This window comes from Cibotium barometz, chromosome 1 (assembly GCF_041138505.1).
Source record: "Cibotium barometz isolate CiBa-2024 chromosome 1, ASM4113850v1, whole genome shotgun sequence".
Lineage (NCBI taxonomy): Eukaryota > Viridiplantae > Streptophyta > Polypodiopsida > Cyatheales > Cibotiaceae > Cibotium > Cibotium barometz.
This window is the reverse complement of record NC_141046.1, coordinates 61,887,688-61,903,694: the sequence shown is the minus strand read 5'-3', so window position 1 is coordinate 61,903,694 and position 16,007 is coordinate 61,887,688. Positions and strand designations below refer to the sequence as shown.

The following is a 16,007-nucleotide window of genomic DNA, read 5'->3' as shown; positions in this document are numbered from 1 at the left end:
GCTAAATATTATTTATGTAAATATGAGGCTTTTTTAAAAGAAATTAATGCCCTTATCATTATTTTAGAGTGCAACCAATATAGCATTAGGCATGAAGAAAAGCATTGGACTTTTAATCTGAAGGCAGACCTAGATAATGTGAAAAAACTCATGGCTTCTGAAGGTTTGACCATGAAATCGGTGGTGGACAACCACAACCCTTACAATTTTGGTGATTATTAAGTACTATCTTTAGTGTTGTCCTTCAGAAGACATGAAATTTTGAGGAGATAAGAACATCTTTTGTGGGTCATGGAAGCTGGAGCAAACAATGAGTCATCATCATCAAAGGCCCAATCTTACTACTCCACACACTCATATTGCTTCAGCATGTGCTTGTTTTCAAATGACGAGAGTCAAAACATTGGTCCTTTCATTGAGAGGCCGCTCTACTGAAGTGAGATGGGCATGTAAAGTTGAACCACGACTGTTTCGTTATGTGCTAGGTTCCTCTTTAAAAAATTAATATGCTTCTCTTTGCACATGTAAGATGAAATTTCCATTTTCAACCCCAAGGCTCACTACAGCAGGAGCGAACTATGAAGCTTCTTTAATTCTTGCAAAACCACATTAACAAAGGCCTACAAGCTTTTTTTTCCCTTTTTTCAAAAGGCCCCTTTCAAGGGGATGTAGCCGAGCTACAAGCTACACGTCTCAAACACAACTCTATGTTGTCAGGGCTCGAACCCACAACCTCTTGGATAGGGTGGGTCATGATGAGCTGAACCGCTAGGCAAGTGCTCACTGACACAAAGGTCTACAAGCTTTTCCCCAAGTGGTTTGCTCTATTATTGGAAACCTATTAAAGACAGCCTTCTTCTTCGATCACAATTTTACTTTTTTAAAGACAGCACAGACCAGCAGAAGGCAAAGATCTGTACAAGCAAGAACTTCAACGCTCCACTACTAATGCTTCACACACTTTTCATTCCGCACCAAGCACAAACGCGTGTGTATTTATGTGTATATATATACATGGACACACTTTTTACTCCGCACCAAGCACAAACTGCACAAAAGTAACGAGCATCATATTCAGTCAGAATCTGCAGCAGTCCAACTGAGCACAAAAATATAGTACCATTGTCACAAGTGAATTGATCTACTTGTATGTGGGAAAAACAGTGACGCATCGTCTGCCCTTGGGAAGGCATCAAGACAAAGAACATCACCAAACTTAGGTCAGATTGACTTGATGGTCCGATGTGGAAATGTTTATTCCTGAACTACACACTACTCAGATTTCCTGACACAGCCTATGCATCTGGAAACAAGTCCATTTGTGTGTGCACACACACACACACCTGCATTACAGTAGCACATCAGCATGTTAAGGTGCTGGATCATACTCGTACCTGCATGGAAACAAAAATAAGACAGCCTTACAATGGAATGTGTCCATCAAAGATGAACTACAGCATCAATGGAAAGCAAAAGTACACTGCAAACAAGAAGCATTACAAACAAACCTTTTTTCCATTCCTCAGAATGGAATATGTCAATCAAAGAAGAACATACAGCATCAATGGAAAGCATAAGTCCACCTAAAACAAGTAACATTACAAACATAAACTGCCACTATGAGATGAAGACCTTCAAAAACCAGTACTCCATGCAACCCCGATGTCAAGCCAAATATTGGCGCCTTCCTTCAATGGGTTGGCAAAGTCAACTTTGTTGTTGAGAACTACGGTTTTGGTCAAAAGAATAGCTTCATGGTGCCAAAATGTCCAACGAGTCTTCAATGTACGGCAGGGGGAACTTATTTTTCATGGTAAGTTAATTCAGCACCCCCTAATATACACACAGGCGCATACTCTCGTCCTTCTTGACAAAGAGCATTGGAGCTCCAAACATTGAGAGCTCGGACAGACCAAAACCTTTGGCCAACATCTCCGTGAGTTGTCGCTTAAGTTATATCAACTCAGGACGGCTCATCTGGTAGGGGCTTGAGATGGAGAATCAGCACCGAGCATGAGCTCAATATGATGATCCTTGGGCTATGATGGTGGCAGCTCCACTCGTAATACTCATCATCAAAAATCTTCCGCGCACACCCTCCATCCTATCCAGCTCTGTAGTGGCCATAGCCATAACATACATCGAACTTGTGTGTCCACCCTTGCATACCGCTTGCTTAGCCTGAAGAGCGGACACACATGCACCAGAGCCTGTGAGAGATGGCGGCGACATCCCAATAACTTCCAGCGGGCGGTACTAGTATGTCGAACCTATGCTCGCTCTGGTAGATCACATTCTTGTAGTCAAACAGCCAAGGGTGACCTGGTTCAAAGGTCCACTTTGAAGGTTTGATGGCTCAAAAGCCAAATGGGCATCCTGCAAAGTCTTGAAGACTCCGTAGTTCGGTTTCTTCCGCTTGCCCCTCATAGCGATGGCCAAAACCACACCACTAATGTCCACCACTGCAGGCAGCTTCAACCGCTGATGATGTCATCTCTGGCGGGTCCATTGAAGTGTATAGATTCCGGATGCCCCTGAACTGTGAAAAGCAGCTGTGGTACTTGTGGGAGCAGGATGGGGACCAACTCCCAAGGTTGTCGAGACTGCCGCTGCCAACGAACTGGCTTTCTTGTTGCCCTTATGTTTTGCTTCTTCAGGTTCTTTGGGTTATCACATTCCAAAGCTTAAAAGGCTTGGTTTAATTAATACAACAGCTGGCACCTTTATTGTAAGCCCAGCGGGGCGTGCCATGACAGATTCAACCACATATCCAAGAGAGAAATATAGGGAGAGAAGATGAGAGAGGGAGAGAGGAGGGTTAGGGAACTTTGCATAGTACACACACACTGAGCAGGGAACATGCCCCGCCCCCTTTCAGGAATTTATTCAGGAACAATCCACGGGCTTATCAAGCCAAGATCAATACAACCAATGAATACAAAGCAAACAAAAATGCTGATGCAGAAACCCAAGTCAATGTCGATGTTGAGGCACAAGATCTCTGATGCCGAGCACACCATGGGGATGACCCACAAGAATCTCTCACCGGGCTAGTACCAGATCCAATATCCGAATCCAAATCCAATGTTCACAAGTAGTATGTGTAGATGACAAAGCTTCTTGATGACCAGCAATAGTCTTGTCGTCCGAAACTTGGAGAAGAAACAACTCACAAGAGGTTGTACTGGGGAGTTTAATCCAGAACAGTCCACGAGGCAACAAAGTACGGACCAGCCAACAGTTGTAGGGTACAACACAAATCAGCTTGTACGCAAAGTCACATGGAACGTCGTTCCCGAATGCTTCGAACATGGGAACGCCACTTAGCACATGTGGGGAGCGTGGGAACGTCATGGAACGTGTGAGGCAGCCGGTCACACAACTCACGTTCCGGGAACGGATGGAACGCGCTCCGGGAACAAATGTATGTGGGGAGCATGGAATGGAAGGAAATGTCATAACCTCTCATTCTTATAGCTATGAAGTTACAGAATGTCCACATTTTCTATCTTGCAATCTCTCTCTCTCTCGCTACTAACTCACTCTACTCTTTCGAGTTTAGACTCTCTCTCACTCTCTCTCTCTCTCTCTCATGTGACATCGTTCTCGTTCCGAGTTCCGAAATCGGGCCTCGTTTCTGTTCCCGTTCCACGTTCCATGTGACTATGCTTGTACGTTTGGGTTCAGTCGGTGAAGATCAGGCTGCAACTAGAGGTAGCAATAGGCTTAATACTGGTTGCATGCAGGCGATTCAAGTGGCGGCCAAGTGGCTGCAACAATACTGGCTGACAAAGCTGAGCGCTGGTGGCGCTGTGGGCTGGCGACAGCAGGCGTTGGGCTGCAGGCGGCACTTGGCTGTGCTGGCGCTGGCTGCGCAGGTGGCTGCTGCTGGCCAAGCGCTGACGGGTGCTGGCTGAAGCAGGCAACAGATGCTCGGCTGCGGTCGGTACAAGTGGAAGAGGCGGCGCTGTAGGCTGCAGGTGGCAGCCAGTCGGGTACAGCAGCTCCAAGCGGCACACAGGTGGGCGGAACAGTTCAAACAGCAGCAATACAGCAGCGGCCAGTGCAGATGGTGAGGGTGGCGTTGCCTGGCAGTAGTGGCAGTGGCTGCAAAACAGTACTTAAGAGGGTGGCGCACAGGCGAAGGGCTGCAGAAGGTGATGCAGCCAAGAAAGGTGGCGTTGGAGAGAATCCCCACGCTAAGGTGAAGAAGATGCTACTGATGATGATGTCAAAGACGTTCAGCACGTTCTTGATGATGTCCACACCCCTGTCATTGATGATGACAATGAAGAAGATGATCTCAAGCTTTGATGATGGCTACCACCCTTCAAAGATCTTGTTCACGGTGCTATAAGAGAAGTTCAAGCCTTTTTATACTTGAGGAGGGCCCTGCTTTTTGCCAAAAGCTTATCCATGCTTTTGCTTTTGCTTTTGCCTTTCTCTCTTTGCTTTTCTCTTTTACTTTTAATATTATAAAATATTACTCATCTTTTAATAAAGTTCTTTAGTTTTGCTTTTCTGGCTTTAGGGCCATGCTTTTTGGCCCCAGAGCAACTTTTTGAAAAAGCAGCTTTTAGCTTTTTGGTCTGGCTCAGTCTCCTCTTGCCACTGGTGCCCCTGGCTCATGGTCAACTCAGTTTGATTTTTCACTTTTCCTTGCTTTTTGACCAAAACTGGTTTCGAAAAGCAAATCTTATGGTCCCTGTTCTCATGCCTTCATCTACCTGTCCAATGTCCGAGCACGGGTTCCATCATGTGAAAAGAGCTAGGCGGACCAAATAGTTACATTTAACATCTTTGCTTGGTTTAATTAATACGTTTGGGGGGGGGGGGGGGTGAAGATGCAGGGGGAGAAGAGAGCTTGAGTTCTTGCAAGCACACACACTCACAAAACCCTAAAAGAGAACACACAAGGTGAGAGGCTGAAAATCCTCTTCTTCTTCACACAACACTCAACACACCATATACAAAGATAAGAGTACACCAAATATGAAAAAGGTACTCAACCAAATACATACTAGGGTTCTCTATAGTGTGAACCCAACTAAATGAGCTGGCGCTATAACTATGCCAGTCTCTAGAATGGCTGTCATACAGCCTGTCATCCCACTGGCCGCATATCACCCATGATCTCACCAACCATGCCAGTGGTGTAAGTGTGGGGCCTATCCCCCAGGCGGGTCATCAGTGTCCACCGCCTCTCTCACGTAGACTGTAACACTCGTGACCGACAGCAGACAGGATGGCCAAGGACGTAGCCATCCAGGGTTCAGTGGGAGAGGACGCCCATGCGGAGTCATGGGCGGCCAGGCTAGTGTGGACGGCAGGCCACACACTATATAGCCTGGGGGATGAGGGGCAATCCTCATTCTTCCTCTATGGCTGGGTGGTGAGCCAGAGGCCGTCCCCTCCTGTGGTAACGCCCGTAGTGGTGTTACAGCGATCTAACACTGGTATCAGAGCGTCGGTTCGATTGGGTCGTCAGGGTCTGTGCGTGACCGGGGGACTGGAGCCCACTCAATGGTTTTCAACCATTCAAAATCTCATCCTTATCTTCAAAAATGGAGTGTGTGGAGAGAGGCGGCCAGAATTGAAAGGAAGAATTCTCTCTCTCTCTCTCTCTCTCTCTCTCTCTCTCTCTCTCTCCGTAGCACACACCAAAGCGAATCTGCAGATCAGCATTTTTCGTTTTTTTTGGCGTTGAAGCTTGTCTGCGAAACAAATTTTTGTTTGGGTGGTGAGAGAGAGGTCGCCTGGTGTAGAGCAAGTGGCTGTGAAGAGAGAAATGCCGCTGGAATTGCGTCGGGTGGTTTTGAGACATAATAAGCGGCTGCCTGGTGCAGCCGGCGACGGCCAGCCTAAACACGAAATTGCTGTTGTGCAAAGGGGGGGGGGCGAAGACTGCTGTTGTGCAGAGGGAGGATAAAGGGAAGAGAGCCCCTTGGGGAGCTTCCTTGAGCCTTGGCCATGGCAGCCTTGCCGCTGCCGCGTGTGGTGATGGAGGGAGTGTTGGCCCGCGTTGCTGTGTCGGCGTGCTGTCGGCCTGTCGCGCAGTGTTGTACGATGCCGTGCTGGTCTGATTGGCGCAGCCAACGTCGATGGCCAACCACCACGGGCGGCCTGCCCGGCCCACAGGCGGCGGCCAGCCACCACGGGCGGCCTGCCCGGCCCATAGGCGGCGGCCATTCCACGGGCGGCCTGCCTAGCCCACATTCGACGGCCAGCCTTTATCTTTGATTTTCATTTATTTTATTTTATTTTATTTTAAAAAATAAATAAATTCAAACGAACACTTCTCTCTCGGCAACGGAGGGATAATCCCAGCAGACGAGGGATAATCCGAGTGTTTCAGGCACAGCTTCCCGAGCAAATTAAATTTTTTATGAGTTGCAGGCACTTTTCGCTCGGATCAGAGCATCCCGGAGTAGCGACGCTTGTAGAGGCTCGCAGTGCAACACAAATCGACAGTCGACGGCAGGCGACCGTAAGGGGGGTGACTTTTCTCTCTCCATCACTGCTTGTTTTATTAGCGTTTTTTTATAATTTCCGAGTTCTCACATTTTCTTTGTGCAAGAATTAAAGATGTCTGCTAGGCGTAGTGTGTCTCCACCGCCTTCTACTTCTCTAGGGTTTTCAGGTCTTTTGTCCTCGGTCGCGGGTTTGACCCCGACCGAATTGTCAGGCCGTATACGCCCGACCGTTGTCCGGTCCGGAGTGCGCTCGTCGATCACGCGTGATCCGCCAGCGCCCTCCTCGTCTATTGACCCCGCCTTAGGGCCCAGCGAGCCCGCAGCGGCCGCATTAGCAGATGACCCCCTTTCTGGCCGATGAGCCAGATGACATGAACACCGACGTCGCTGAGGAAACTGAGGAGGACCTCTTGAAGTATGACGACGATGATTATGACCTATTGGACCCTGCCGACGTCCTGACAGAGACGGAGCTCTCTAGTGGACATTTTAAATATCTTAATGCCAAACTGAACAATATGGGTAAAGTCCAGGCTGATTTAGTCACGATGCTACAGAGCATCTCCACACGGTTAGATGCACTGACAGCCGCCTCGGCTAGTACTCCGACTCCTCGTGGTAGCCGAGCTCCTGCGGCACGGGTGAGCGTAGCCTCGCCAGTGGTTGCAGGAGTACAGGCCGATGCGTCTGCGGGGCAGACTTAAAGCCGCCTAGTTTTGGTGGCAAGGAGAAGGAGAGAAACAAGGACTCGGTCAACATGTTTCTAGCGAAGTGGTCAGATTTGCACGCGCTACGACAGCAGCCTAGCCGGATACAGCCCGTAGAGGCTAGCCTCTCATTAACCGGCAAAGCGTACAAGTGGTGGATGAGTTTGACAACTCGTCCTGCCACTTGGACAGAGTTTGAAACGATGTTTCGAAAAGAGTTTTTGCCTGTTAATGAGGTGAGAGAAGCTGGGAGTTATGGGACAAGTGCTCGATGGAGAACAAATCCCTGACTCAATACATCTCAGACTATAGGGAAATAGTACTCAAGCTAAAGGGGATTGATGCATTCCAGACATTGCGAGGCTTTAAAAGAGGCCTCAAAGATCTTGAGTACGTAGAGCCCCTACAGCCTAAAGACTTAGAGGCATCAAGCGCCATAGTGCGCGTGGTGGTTCGAGCAGGGCCGAGGGTAGTGAAAAGAGGAGGTCAGGCCTTAAAAGAAAAGGGTTCCGCAGTGATAAACAAGGGGATAGGACGGACTAGGAAGAACAAGGTGGTCATTGGTCTAAAAAACCGCGACCATCCAAGAAGAAAAGAGACATCGAAATCCAAAAGAAAGAGCAGTATATTAAAGTGCGAAAGAAAAATCGCTGCTTTAATTGCAATGATGTAGAGCACACGAAGGCTGAGTGTCTAAAGCCTAAAGCCAGCACGAGTGGCAACGAGCCCAAAAAAGATGGTAAATCCTCAAGGCAGTTGCATACAGTGCAGAGACTCCCTCTCAGTTCCGCAGAGTTCAGAGAGGTTACAGTGTGTCATTGTGATGAGCATCACGCTTGTTCAGTGACACCAGCGATGTGGCAGCCTACTGTAGGTCCGCATGACATGGTGCGCATGTATGGCACCATAGGTGGCCGTAGAGTCACAGTTTTTATTGATGATGGAGCGTCAAGAAGTTGGGGTTGACTGAGACCCGGAGTGATCATGAGTATTGTAATATGCGGAAGCTTCGGAGAAGGATCGGTACTTCAAAACTCAGAAATCAGCACTCTTTTCGCGACAGAATTAACGCACAAACTGAAAGGAGATGTGCAGAAAAATAGAGAGAGAAGGGGAAGATGGAGAGGACACAGTATTGGGTCCCAATTACCCTCTGTAGGGCCCCCACCACGGATGGTGTATTTGCTTTATTAGAATGATGTAAATCTGAAACAAATACAGAAAACTTGACCTTTTCTTGGCTGGAAAATCCTGCCCTTGACCTTCAGAATCCTCACTCCTTTGCGTTAGCAACTGCTTGGCTGTCCTGGCCCTTGTTTGCTTGAGCACTTGGTGAATTATGAGATGCCTTCATTGTTTTCTTGGCTGGAGTATTTATACTCCCCTTAGCATCCAGTCGGCCAGCTTTATAAAGCCTCACGACTAGGTCTTTAGTAATAATGTGCTTTCACACTATGCAACCTGCTGGCCACTCTGCGCATGCCTGCTGGGACAGTGCCAGGCTGTTGGGCAGCCCTGTGCATGGGTGTGGGACTGCCCCCCACACCAGGCCGACCTGCTGGGTAGGGCTTTTAGCCCTGTCGGCTGCCTGTCCAGAAGCCCTAGGGCTGGCCGACAGCCCTTCCAGCCCATGCCATGGCTGGTGGGCACAGCCTGGGCCCTCCTGGCCCCTTGGGGGTGGTTCTACATCTTCCCCCATGCCCACACTAAGAGTGCAAATCTTCGCACTGGGGTAGCCCTATGGGCTGGCCCCATCTCTACATGCAAACCTACATGCCCACAGAGGTCTGGCATCCGGTTGCAAACTAGATACACAGAACATCTGACATCATTCCAGAGGGAGACTCACAGCGCGGACTGGCACTGTTTCATGTGTAGGACAGTGCACACCTGACCTTGGACTCATGTGCAAGACAATGCACACCTGACCTCGGACGACTGAGATGGATCCCTGGCTGACTCGTCCCGGATTGGGCTCACATGGGACCAGTTCACCATCCCAGGTCCTGCACCTTCTGTACAGAAATGTCTACGTGGCATCCAAGTGCGGGATGCACGTGACATCCCCATCTGCTTAACTTGACGGAAGCTGCATAGCCTCCAAATAATCCGTCAATAATGCCGGATAGTCTTCGAAAAATTCTTTGTGGAGCCATACCGCTTCATGAGTTCCTCGGTCCTGAAACTTCGTGAGGAACTGTCGTAGTCTTCGGCCTGAGCCATGCTTGAAACGGTGCAGAAGGATCTGTTCTGGAACCATTACTTGCCGTTCTAATTTCTCCAGAGTCGAATTCATGCCCCTATGACCACCTGTAATGGCGTCATGGGCATCATGGAGAAGAGCTGCCCGGAATGACTTCATGACACATAGTCGGCCTTTGTAGAAAAGCTAACCATCGCGTATCAGAAAATGGCATGGTCCTGTGGCATCCAATGCTTGTTCCCGAATTCCTCGGAATCCGCGTACGTGTGCTTCATGTCTTCTAGTCCTGTACCAACAAGGTCAAGTCTAGTGGTCTGAATCGCAGATACTTGTCCCTTCCTGCTCAAAGCATCGGCCACTGGATTGGCCTTTCATGGAAGGTACTCAATCATGCCACCGAACTGCTGGCCGTTCTGTACGGAAGGCTGTCTTGGGGATGTCCCCCTCTACAATCCGTACCTGGTGGTACCCACTCTTTAAATCCAGTTTGGAGAACACCTTAGCTCCATTCAGCCTCTCGAGAATATAGTCAATTCGAGGCATCAGGAATCTGCTCTTGATAGTCGGCTTGTTGAGTGCACGATAATCGACACACAACCGGGAAGACCCATCTTTCTTCTTGACAAACAAGATCGGTGCTGCAAACGGCGACACGCTGGGGCGGATGAAGCCAGCTTGCAACAATTCTTGGAGTTGGCGGTCCAACTCCGATTCCATTGCCTTAGAAAGGCGATACGGAAACTTGCTCGGGGGTTCCGAGCCTGGGAGGAGGTCAATCCTCTGATCCTCCGGTCTGGACGGGGGAAGCTGGGGAGGGAGACTGTCCCGAAGAAAAATCTTCTGGAACTTTTCATGGAGAACCGAGTACTTCTCGGAAGCACTGGCCACCGTCTAGGCTGTCTGGATGTAAATCATCGCACACTGTGCGCCTTTCCTGACTGCTCGCTTAGCCTGCAAGTGGCTTATGAGCGGAAAGTTTGGAATACTGGCTCAGGAAGAAACTTGTGAAACCACTGGATACCCAAAATTATGTCTGCTCCTACAAGAGGGGCAACCATAAAGTCACGCACAAACTCTATGCCCTGAATCACTAACTTAGCACCTAGAGCTTCATACTTGACGCTCGTTGTCATACCTGTGCTAAAACCCTCAACTTGTTTGTCCACCGGAGTCAACTCGAAACGGGCACGCCTAGTGGCCTGTTCCGTGATCACATCCTCCGTGCTGCCGCTGTCAAACAAGACAACAACTCTCTGGCCACCTATGTAGCCAAAGGACTTGAGCAATTCGTTGCGCTCATACTCCTGGTCATGGGCGCCCTTCTGCTTATCTTCGAGCTCCCGGCTAATAATTGCTCCAACTGAAGCACCAGGGGTTGAAGAACTAGGGGTAGCCGCTGGGGTCTGTGTGGGAGCTGTGCTCACCACGGAAGCTGTGGAGGCGGCGGCGGCCTTTGGAGGCTTCTTCGGACAATCCCGAGAAGTATGTCCTTTTGTGTGACATAAGAAACATCTACCCTCCTTCTTGTACTGAGAAAGCTCCTCAGCACTCAACTTGCCACCTGTCTTGCCTGCCTCCGCTTTCTGGTCTGGAGTAAGCTTAGACGCATTGTTCGAGTTCTTGGAGCCAGAGGCTCCCGAGCTCTGTCCTGGGGAAGACCCCGTCTGGTTCTGGCTTTTGCTCCCTGAGGCGTTAGCCCTGGGAGAAGCCGGCTGGGAAGTCTTGGGCTTGCCACCATTGTGTTTCATTTCTGCACTCTGCGCAAGCGAGAGTGCGTCCTCAAAGGTGGCTGGCCTAAACATACGCACCTCCCATTGGATTTGCGTGTCCAGGCCATACAAAAACTGCCCTTTCTTGTCCGTATCAGATAAGCCTAATTGCAGACACAAGGTCGAAATTTTATTGGCAAACTGAAGGACTGGTTGCGCGTTCTGACGCGCTCCCCTGAACTCATCTTCGAGTCGCTCAAGGTAGTGGGGTGGTAGAAACCGCTGCTTAAGGTCGCGGACGAACTCGTCCCACACATAAGCTGCCATACCTGCTCTGGTGTGGGCATGAGCCCACTGAGTCCACCAAGGAATGGCCTCACCTTCCAAGTACCAACTAGCTAAGATCACTTTGTCAGTATCTGTTTTCCTAACTGCAGCAAAGTAAGCTTCAAATTGATGTAACCATGAATAAAGAGTAGTGGAATCGAGTTTACCATTATACTTACTGAAATTCATTTTCTCGGGAAAATGATTCGAGGGCGCCGCCGGTGTCAATTTGGCGTCCAAAGCTCTGAGGTAACGCTCGTGTTCCACTCGTCGCATGGCGTCGTCTTCTCGTTGTTGAATCTCCAATGCACGCATCTGCATCTCAAGCAAGGAGCTTGGCTACGGCTGTGACCCCGCAGGAGGGTCCCTGTGACGAGGATCTGGTATCTGGGATACAGAAGGAGAGGGAGGAGGAGATGGAAAACGCGACGCTGGAGAGCGAGAACGCTCCTCCAGAGCCAAAATCCGCGCCTTCTGCTCATCCAACTTCGTTGTCTGGTCTGCGATTGCTCGCATCATCTGCTGGAACATGTCTGTGACACTCAAGCCGAGTGCCCTCGCTGGGCTGCCTGGTGCACTCTGGTCCCATGGTTCTGGTTCTCTCTCGTCGCCAAAGCTCGCCATAGCGGGAAAATGCAATTTCTTTCCGGAACGCAATCTGACCATCCACTATCTGTGTGGGAGACTTCCGGAGGCTTCCGGAGGCTAAAAACCAACCGTCCTTCGAGGGACAGGACTCACTCCGAAAGGGGTAGTCCACCGGCGTCTAAAAACCAACCACACGAGCGAAAAAAAATTTTGGTTTTCTTTGCTGAATCTTTGTCCTTGAAGTAGGCTTTGATACCACTGTAATATGCGGAAGCTTTGGAGAAGGATCTGTACTTCAAAACTCAGAAATCAGCACTCTTTTCGCGACGGAATTAACGCACAAACTGAAAGGAGATGTGCAGAAAAATAGAGAGAGAAGGGGAAGATGGAGAGGACACAATATTGGGTCCCAATTACCCTCTGTAGGGCCCCCACCACGGATGGTGTATTTGCTTTATTAGAATGATGTAAATCTGAAACAAATACAGAAAACTTGACCTTTTCTTGGCTGGAAAATCTTGCCCTTGACCTTCAGTCCTTCACCCCTTTGCGTTAGCAACTTCTTGGCTGTCCTGGCCCTTGTTTGCTTGAGCACTTGGTGAATTATGAGATGCCTTCATTGTTTGCTTGGCTGGAGTATTTATACTCCCCTTAGCATCCAGTCGGCCAGCTTTATAAAGCCTCACGACTAGGTCTTTAGTTAATAATGTGCTTTCACACTATGCAACCTGCTGGCCACTCTGCGCATGCCTGCTGGGACAGTGCCAGGCTGCTGGGCAGCCCTGTGCATGGGTGTGGGACTGCCCCCCACACCTGGCCGACCTGCTGGGTAGGGCTTTTAGCCCTGTCGGCTGCCTGTCCAGAAGCCCTAGGGCTGGCCGACAGCCCTTCCAGCCCATGCCATGGCTGGTGGGCACAGCCTGGGCCCTCCTGGCCCCTTGGGGGTGGTTCTACATCTTCCCCCATGCCCACACTAAGAGTGCAAATCTTCGCACTGGGGTAGCCCTATGGGCTGGCCCCATCTCTACATGCAAACCTACATGCCCACAGAGGTCTGGCATCCGGTTGCAAACTAGATACACAGAACATCTGACATCATTCCAGAGGGAGACTCACAGCGCGGACTGGCACTGTTTCATGTGTAGGACAGTGCACACCTGACCTTGGACTCATGTGCAGGACAATGCACACCTGACCTCGAACGACTGAGATGGATCCCTGGCTGACTCGTCCCGGATTGGGCTCACATGGGACCAGTTCACCATCCCAGGTCCTGCACCTTCTGTACAGAAATGTCTACGTGGCATCCAAGTGCGGGATGCACGTGACAAGTATACTGTTGGCCTAGCCAACGGATATGACAAAACGGTATGGAATACCGTAGTATTGGGGGTCCCATTATCTATGCAGGACTACGAGGCTCCGCTTGACTTTCAGGTCATGCACTTAGCCAGAGCAGACGTATATCTAGGCAGGGAGTGGCTGTATGGCTTGGGCCCTAGTCTAGCTCGGAATTACTTACATAATACGCTATGTTTTGAGCATGGAGGTAGAGTCATTACCCTGCAGGGCGACCGTACTGTCCCCGCCACACCACTTATTTCCTCCATGGAGCTGTGTACAGCGGTCCGTAGAGACCAGATAGCAGAGGTATATGCTTGTTACCCTCTTTTGAATTCTGTTTCCGTAGATGAAACTGTAATTGATGTTTGCGTAGACAAACAAGGAAAACAAAATAGCCTTGGACGAGACCCACTGTTTGAAAACCCTGTTTGGCATGCATGTGATTCAAACAAGAAAAAATCCAAGGTGAAAGAGACATTGAAGAAAAAGTACGTAGATACTTTAATGAATTTATTAGAGGAATTTCACGACGTTTTTCCTGATGATTTACCAGATGGTTTACCACCATCTAGAGAAGTAGACCATGGCATCGAAGTTATGCAAGGATCAAAACCTATAAGCAAACCTGCTTATAGATTAAGCCACTCCGAGGCACAAGAGGTGGAAAAACAATTAACGGAATATTTGAACAAAGCCTTTATTCGGCCTAGTTCAAGTCCGTGGGCATCGCCTATTCTTCTTGTAAAGAAGAAAGACGGATCTATGCGGATGTGCATAGACTTTAGGGCTCTTAATCAGATAACGATTAAGAATAAGTATCCAATGCCACGCATGGATGAGTTGTTTGATCAACTCTATGGATCGAGATACTTTACAAAAGTAGATCTGAGAGGGTATCATCAGGTTAGAATTAAACAAGAAGATGTTGCGAAGACAGCATTTAGGACCCGTTTCGGGCATTTTGAGTTTTTGGTTATGCCATTTGGGCTAACCAATGCTCCAGCGATATTTATGACGCTGATGGACAACATTTTACGTCCATATCTGGGAAAATTCGTAGTAGTTTTCCTAGATGATATTCTTGTGTATAGTAAGAGCATTTGCGTCTAGTGTTCGAGTTGTTGCAAGAGCATTAACTATTTGCAAAGATGATCAAATGTGAATTTTTTGAAACAAAAATTCACTACCTTGGCCATATTATATCCGCCGATGGTACGCGGGTGGAGCCAGAAAAAGTAGAGGCTATTCTTAAATGGCCACCGCCGAAGAATCTCGAGGAACTACAGATTTTTCTTGGCATGTCGGGGTTCTACCGACAGTATGTGAAGGACTACGCGAAGACCGCAGTCCCGTTGAGACTGACCAGTTACGGTCCAAAACAAAAAAACATTAGTTGGGAGGAAGCCCAACAGAAGAGCTTTGATAAGCTCAAGGTGACCGTAGCAGCTACACCTGTTTTGACTATTGTCGATCCAAATGAGCCGTTTGTTTTGGAAACAGACGCTAGTAATGAGACCATTGGAGCCGTACTTATGCAAAGGGGACGCCCAATTGCATTTGAGAGTAAAAAGTTAGATCGTGCGCAACGTAACTACTCGGCTTATGAGCGAGAGTTACAAGCGATAGTTCATGCACTGAAAAGGTGGAGACACTATTTATATGGTGCTACTTTTGAGGTCCGGACGGACCATGAAAGTCTGAAATGGCTTTCAAGTCAAAATGAACTGAAGGGTAGAAAAGCTCGGTGGGCGGAGATTCTACAAGAGTTTGACCTTCAGATACGTTACCAGAAAGGTAAGTATAACGTGGTGGCAGATGCACTTAGTCGCATGCCACAAATTAATGAACTTAGTCTCACAGTCTTCAAGAATGATTTCTTGGAGTCACTACGTGGTTTATGTGAGCATGATCCATCTTTTACAGAGGTCTGGCGCGCTGTACGCGTACGCACTTCTTTACAGACGCGACCACCTCCCTCGTTGGCACGTATTGCTAGTCCGGAGAGACTGGCTGAAGGTGCAACGGGAAGGGAAGCGAGAGTTAGTCCGGAGAGACTAGCTATGTCTTCTGGGTATAGTTTGGAGCCGGAGAGCTCTGACGTAGGCCCTTCATCACCTTTGACTGCCACGGCTTCAAAGGGGAGTGATAAACTTCGTCGGGGGAAGAAATTTGCTAATTACTCCATTGACGACGGGTACTTACTCTACAAGGATAGAGTATGTGTACCAATTATTGGTGACTTTCGGGCCCAAATTCTTAAAGAAAGTCATGATAGTCCAAGTGCGAGTCATCCCGGGATTCAGAAGACCTGTGCACTAGTAAAAAGAGTTTTTTATTGGCCTAGTTTGTTTAAGGACGTCCAGACTTATGTGCTGAAATGCACTAAGTGCCAGGTCAATAAACATAAACGTCTTAAGGTTAGAGGACCACTCCATCCGCTGAAGATTCCTCAAGGAAAATGGGAAAGCATTTCCATGGATTTCATTACCGGTTTACCCAAGACGAGTCGAGGGAATGACTCGGTGTGGGTGGTAGCGGACAAGTTAACTAAAATAGCAAAGTTTATCGCCACGAAGAAAACTGTTAAAACGCCAGAGTTGGCAAAACTCTTTATTGAACATCTCTACAAGCTATATGGCTTGCCCGCAAATATAGT

At 48.8% G+C, this 16,007-nt stretch overlaps 1 protein-coding gene across 3 annotated transcripts in view; it reads right to left on the bottom strand.

Annotated features, from left to right (window-relative positions):
• Positions 1–539: 539 nt before the first annotated feature.
• Positions 540–16,007, bottom strand: part of LOC147642283 (NADH-ubiquinone oxidoreductase B18 subunit) — a 28,446-nt gene continuing 12,978 nt past the window's right edge. Inside the window, exon 2 of one of the 3 annotated variants that reach the window (XM_086804630.1) lies at positions 540–1,048. The gene's annotated coding sequence lies outside the window, so the exon portion shown is untranslated. The other 2 variants (XM_086804638.1, XM_086804619.1) reach the window with 2 other exon arrangements.